The 6,055-nt window shown below is 41.9% G+C and overlaps 1 pseudogene; it reads right to left on the minus strand.

The window, feature by feature from the left end:
- Nucleotides 1-4,566: 4,566 nt before the first annotated feature.
- On the minus strand, nt 4,567-5,115 carry LOC100943464 (annotated as a pseudogene).
- Nucleotides 5,116-6,055: the final 940 nt, after the last annotated feature.

Genomic DNA, 6,055 nt, shown 5'->3' on the forward strand with positions numbered 1-6,055 from the left:
ATGGGAAGGAGAAAAAGGTAGGGTTTTGTGTCACCACATTAATTCTGAACAATCGCAGTTTCCAGAGTTGTCTGAGGTAGTGCTGTTATCTCCCTGATAAGCACAGTCTCACTGCTGCTGAAAGACTAATCAGGGAAAAGTGGAAAATCAGAATAGTGTTCTACTCATAAATCTCAACAAGTGATTCAGAAAGGACAGCCCCGAGAGAGGCCAGCGGGTTAATAAACACTGTCATTTTTGGTTAATGCAACTGTCAGAAAGAGGGGGAAAGCACACTCAACTTCATTTTATCTGGAAAATTGCTTTGAAAAACAAACAATTCAAAGAAGAAAAAGGCCCCTAAACTACCATAACTATAAAAGAAATTTCCATCAGGGAAATCACAAAAAAAGAGTTAAATTTCTTGGTGAGGGTCTAATGTTGCAGTTCACTTGTATTGTATTCTAAACATATTAATATTTTTGGAAAAGAATGTGTTGTGTAGTAGTAAAAAAAAATTGCTGCATTAAAATTTGAATTTCTTCTTGAAAAGAAAGAATGCCCAGTTCTTTCATGTAGGTTTACAAAATTGATGCTTCATCTTGAATGTGGTGACTATTATGAAAAATTACTTGTGTAAAGATGCATTTAAGATATATTAAATCACTATTGCATTTTATTTTTTTCAGAGTAAATGCGTCTATGGAGGGCATATGAGAAGACAAATTATGGAAATTAAATCTGAAGTCTAAAATCTGGATTTGCTGAATTACTGGAATGCTCATTAATTTTATGTATATTCTGTATTTTAAAAAGCATTCAGGAAACCCTGAGAATTAGGGATGATTTTGATACTTGGCAAATCTATCATATGAAGGGAAATAAAGATCACTTTTATTGGATTTAAGATGCTTGATTTTATGAAATGACTCAGGAGTCTGAGTATTTCGTTTCCCACACAGACAAACTAAAATCCAAGGAGGCTTCTAAACAGGAGAAAGTGAGGAGTGTGATGAATTTTAGGGTCTCAGATTGATGATTAGGGGTTCATAAAATAGTGGTAGACCTGGAGTGATGAGCTGGCAAGACTGGGCCACTGTAGGAGCTCAGATGCACCTGAACTCAAGGAGGGAAAATGGCACTTTGCAAATATGGGGAATGTTTAGGCTCTAAATGTCAAATCTCAGACACAGGGAGGAGAATTACTTACTTTACTTAATTTTTTTTATCCCATTTTAATACCCCTTATAATAAGCAGCAACAAAACAACAACTATTGATCCTATTTGGGTTATATTGAAGAGAACGTTCCTTTTATCAATGGCGATTTTGCTACTCTTTGGTGCTCATCAGCAGTCTTCCCCTGTGGCAACAGTCCCATAATCCATTCTGTGCCTGCGTCGGGAAAGGCAGCACTTGGGGTTATGATGTCATTGCCGACTGTCCAGAGGCGTGCTCATTGGTGACCTGGACTCTCACCCGGAGAGGTGAGGTGTTACCACCTTATTATCTTGAACAGCAGGAATTCTAAATTTTGCCTTAAAAAATAGGTCAGTCTTGGACGCATAGGAGAGGGCTACAAATGAAACCATCTGGCTGGTGATAAAGAAAGTGTGGCTCTGCTATCACTGATGACACAGCTCTATGGATCGAAAGTGGGTTATTATAATTTTAACACATTGACATTTATATAGGAGTTTCTAAACTTTGTTGTATAGTTGACACAGTCAAGCTTACTAAATTGAGGTATTAACATCACTGAGGTCTAATTCAGATTTTGACAAATGCATAGTCATGCAACTGCCACTGTCATCGAGATAGAGGAATGTTTCCTCATCCTCCCCAATTCTTCTGTGGTCTCCATTTGTCATTAAACATCTAGCAACTCCTAATCTTCTTGCAACCACTTATCCAATTTCCATCCCTAATTTTTTTTCTTTTTCCAGAATATTGCATAAATGGCATCATACGGACTTAAAAGACTGGCTGCTTTCATTTAGCAGAAGTCAACAATGCTTTTTAAATGTTTACACAATAAAAACCATCGCTGGACTTTTTGAAAATGAAGTCTTCCCCTTAATATGCATGAGTGAGCTGAGCTGCGTGGGAGAGGTGGTGAGAACTGATGTGGTTTGTCCCTTTGCCCACATAGGCCTCTCTTGGGCTGGAAGTTTATAGGCATCTGGTCCAATCCCATCATTTCAGAGTTGAGGAGACTGTGGCCATGGGAGTGGTCACAGACAAAAACATGTCAGTGGCAAAATCAATTGCAAATTCATGTTCCTGGTTCTAAATGCAATTCTTTTTTAGTTCTGCCTACACAGGAATATAAAACTTCTTTTAAAATGAAAATCAAGTATAAAGTTTGGTATATATATTCATTCTGTAGGCTTAAAAAATTAATATCACATAAAAATAAATGATTAAAAAGGAAAAAAGTGCCCTGTGACTCAAGGAGTAGGGCACTGTCCCCATGGCCAAAACTGCAAAAAAAAAAAGTAAAAAAGGCCATGATTATCCTCTAAACATATAGTATACTTACTTTATATCATGTGTAGTGTTAACAAAGGGAATTGCTACAGAATTTGAGAGATCTTTTCTTACATGTTTAAGAAAGACACAGCTGATTGTGATTTAAGCAAAGAGCACAGATATTCAGCCTCTCTCTTTTTCCTCTCTTTCTCTCTCTCTGATTAGCTATGACTTACCCACTAAATATAATGGTCCTCTGAAGGTTTACTGAAATATCAGCTCATAAAAGGAAGATAATTAGGGAAACTGCATACATGGAAGACTTCAGAATGAAGACCCAAAGATTTACAAGAGAACATTGTCCATTTTTATGCTTAGGTTGATTAAACAAAGTCTGGACAGTCATGTTGAAATACAATTGACAAAAAGGATATGGCCTAATACTAACAGTCTAAATGGAGAGACCCAGCCTGCCTGTGTAGATTCCTCTAGGCTCCTGAGCATGCATTTCTGTTAGGTAGAAATCTAGAAACCCAGCTCTCCTAAGGAAAAAGGAAGGTGGGGCCACCATCTCACTGCCAATGAGAACCTAGCCTGCCAACTGCAAAAGCATTTAGAAGGTTCTCTAGCCCAGGAGCCTAATAATAGGTACAATAACATCTTGAAGGTGATCTAGAAGAGCTTAATTATTGCATCATACTTAAAGCTACCTTGCAGTCCATACTCTCTCCAATGGGCTCTCAGAGAGGCTCATGGGAGGTCCTCATGCATAGTAAGACTCTGGTTCCAAAGTGACCACTGAATCACAGAGTAGGCCCAACCCAGTCAATATAAAACAAAACTTCGCAGCCATATTCAAAGCCTTTCTCTTGTGACAATGGAGGCATGTTTGCTGTCTATGGTGAACATCTCTTGCTCTGTAAACCTATATCTTGCTCTTACTTTGTAAACCTTTTGAAAGAGTTTTGGCTGTATATCTAGAGAGGACACCAGAAGGGGTTCAGGCCAAGTTTAATGAAAGGGGACAGAGACCTCTCTGGAAAAGATGGCAGTTGCAATAAGGATGGTTGGAATGTCCTCTTTATATGGGGAAGGAAGATTCCACAGCTTGCTTGAAGGTTTTGGCAGGCTAGGGTCTTTCCAGGGGAACTCCTGGGGGCAAGACCAGGTAGGCCTTTTGTTCTAAGGGAGGAGATGGAGGAAGGGTTTAGGCCCCTAATACCTACTTCCTCGTCCTCAATAAACTTTGTCTCAGACTTGCCTTATTTTCATGGATCTCATCATTTTTTGACCAAGAGTGCTCTAAAACCCTGGGATGCAGGCAGATAGCTGAGATCCTGACATTTCAGGATGCAGGCAGCCACTTTGAAATCTACACTCCTTCCTTCTGGATGTGGGGGTAGGATCCTCTCTGGAATCCTCTCATGACCTACAGTCTAAGAGGGTAGGTCAGATAATGTCTTTATAGACAGATTTTACACAGAAAGGCAGAGGGAAAGTTGAAGTAATACTTTTAGAATTATCTTGAGGAAAAGAGGTTCTGGTAACTACACGCCTTGGGAAAAGGAATTCTACATTCTATGGAGCCTCAGGGGAGAATGAGCCTGAGAGTTAAGATGGCAGGAGAAGGTCAGAGAAAACTCTTGCTTCTGAGGCTGAGTCCATCATTTGGGGCTATTGCTGTCTGAACCCCAACAATAGAATAATAACAAATAGAACCTGATATTAGTTTCACTTATGTATTTAAACCTAAAAGAGCTTGACGTTGGGCAGATTATGATGTTAGGGTGACACCTGTCTGCATGCGGAGGAGCAGGTTGACATGTTTCTTCTTTCTTTTTTCAGCCAGGTACAGGGAACTTTATTAATCTTATGTAACAAGGTAGGGCTCCTTAGGCCCCTCCCATTCTTCAGAGGGTCTGGTGTGGAAACTGTGTCAAGGGGAGATTCTCAGTGAGTTGGGCGACTGAGTAGGCAGCGACACCCCAGTAGCTGAGGGCCTCTCTCTTCCTCTCATGCTCTGGCTGGGCTGGTGGTCCAGGGGCTCTTACTCCTTGGAGGCCATGTGGGCCATAAGGTCCACCATCCTGTTGCTATAGCCAAATTCATTGTCATATCAGGCAATGAGTTTGACAAAGTGGTCCCTGAAGGCAATGCCAGCCCCAGCATCAAAGGTGGAAAATGGGTGCCACTGTTGAAGTTGGAGGAGACAACCTGGTGCTCAGTGTAGCCCAGGATGCCCTTGAGGGGACCCTCCAATGCCTGCTTCACCACCTTCTTGGTATCATTGTATTTGGCAGCCTTCTTCAGATGGCAGGTGAGGTCCATGACTGACACGTTGGCAGTGGGGACACGGGAAGCCTTGCCAGTGAGCTTCTTATTCAGCTCAGGGATGACTTCACCCACAGCCTTGGCTGCACCAGTTAAGGCAGAGATGATGTTCTGGAAAGCCCTGTGGCCATCATGCCACATCTTCCCAGGGGGCTATCCAAGTCTTCTGGGTGGCAGTGATGGCATGGACTGTGGTCATGAGTCCCTCCAAAATACCAAAGTTGTCATGGATGACCTGGGCCTAGGGGGCTAAGTAGTTGGTGGTGCAGGAGACGTTGCCGACTATGGTGAGTCTGTTTTCATACTTCTCATGAATCATGCCCATCACAAACATGGGGGCATCAGGAGAAGAGGCAGAAATGACGACCCTGTTGGCACCCCCTATAAATGAGCTCTGACCTTCTCCATGGTGCTGCAGACTCCAGTGGACTCCACAACATAGTCAGCCCCTGCCTCATCCCATTTTGGTGGGATCTCACTCCCGGAAGATGGTTATGGGATTTCCATTGATGACAAGCTTCCCATTCTAATCCTTGACTGTGCCATGGAATTTGCCATTGGTGGAATCATACTGGAACATGTAAAGGTCAATGAAAGGGTCAGTGATGGAGACAATATTCACTGCACCAAAGTCAAAAGCTGACCTGGTGACCAGATGCCCAATATGGCCAAAGTTGTTTATTCTGACCTTCACTTTCCCTAGGGGCTTTGGGGATGCAGCAGGCACTGCAGGAGAAGATGCAGCTGTCTGACCAATGGGAGGACAAGAGAGCCTAACTAGTTTCTTCATAGAATACTCTGGCTTCGTTGACTAAGCACATTCTAGGAGACAAAAATCTTATGTTTTACTTTTAGTCACTCAAAACTTCTATCCCTGTGCCAAAGATGTCAATCACAACACTTTTCAGACTGTACTTCATTCTGAGTGAAATCATTTTTTCCAGCCCTGCTAAAGAGAAAGCTCTATGAACTGGACCTCCGGCACAAGGGTCAGCACTCAATATGGTGATGAAACAAGACATGGCCTGGCACTGATGATAAGCAAAGCATTCAGATTTTTTTTTTTTCTCTAAACCTGATTCAAATTAAAGAGAAAAAATAGAGAAACAATAAAGAAGTTAGCACTGATTGTTGGAGCTAAAAGGTCATGACATGCTGAAGTTATGAGGAAGCTGAAACTGGAAAGCAGCTGCAGACTGTGGTCCAAGGCTGAGACCCCCACTTCTCTCATTAGAGTCAAGCTGAGCCCATGACAGTGGAGTGGTTGAGTGGAC

This window comes from Otolemur garnettii, unplaced genomic scaffold (genome assembly GCF_000181295.1).
Source record: "Otolemur garnettii isolate 467f Iridium unplaced genomic scaffold, OtoGar3 scaffold00071, whole genome shotgun sequence".
Taxonomy (NCBI): domain Eukaryota; kingdom Metazoa; phylum Chordata; class Mammalia; order Primates; family Galagidae; genus Otolemur; species Otolemur garnettii.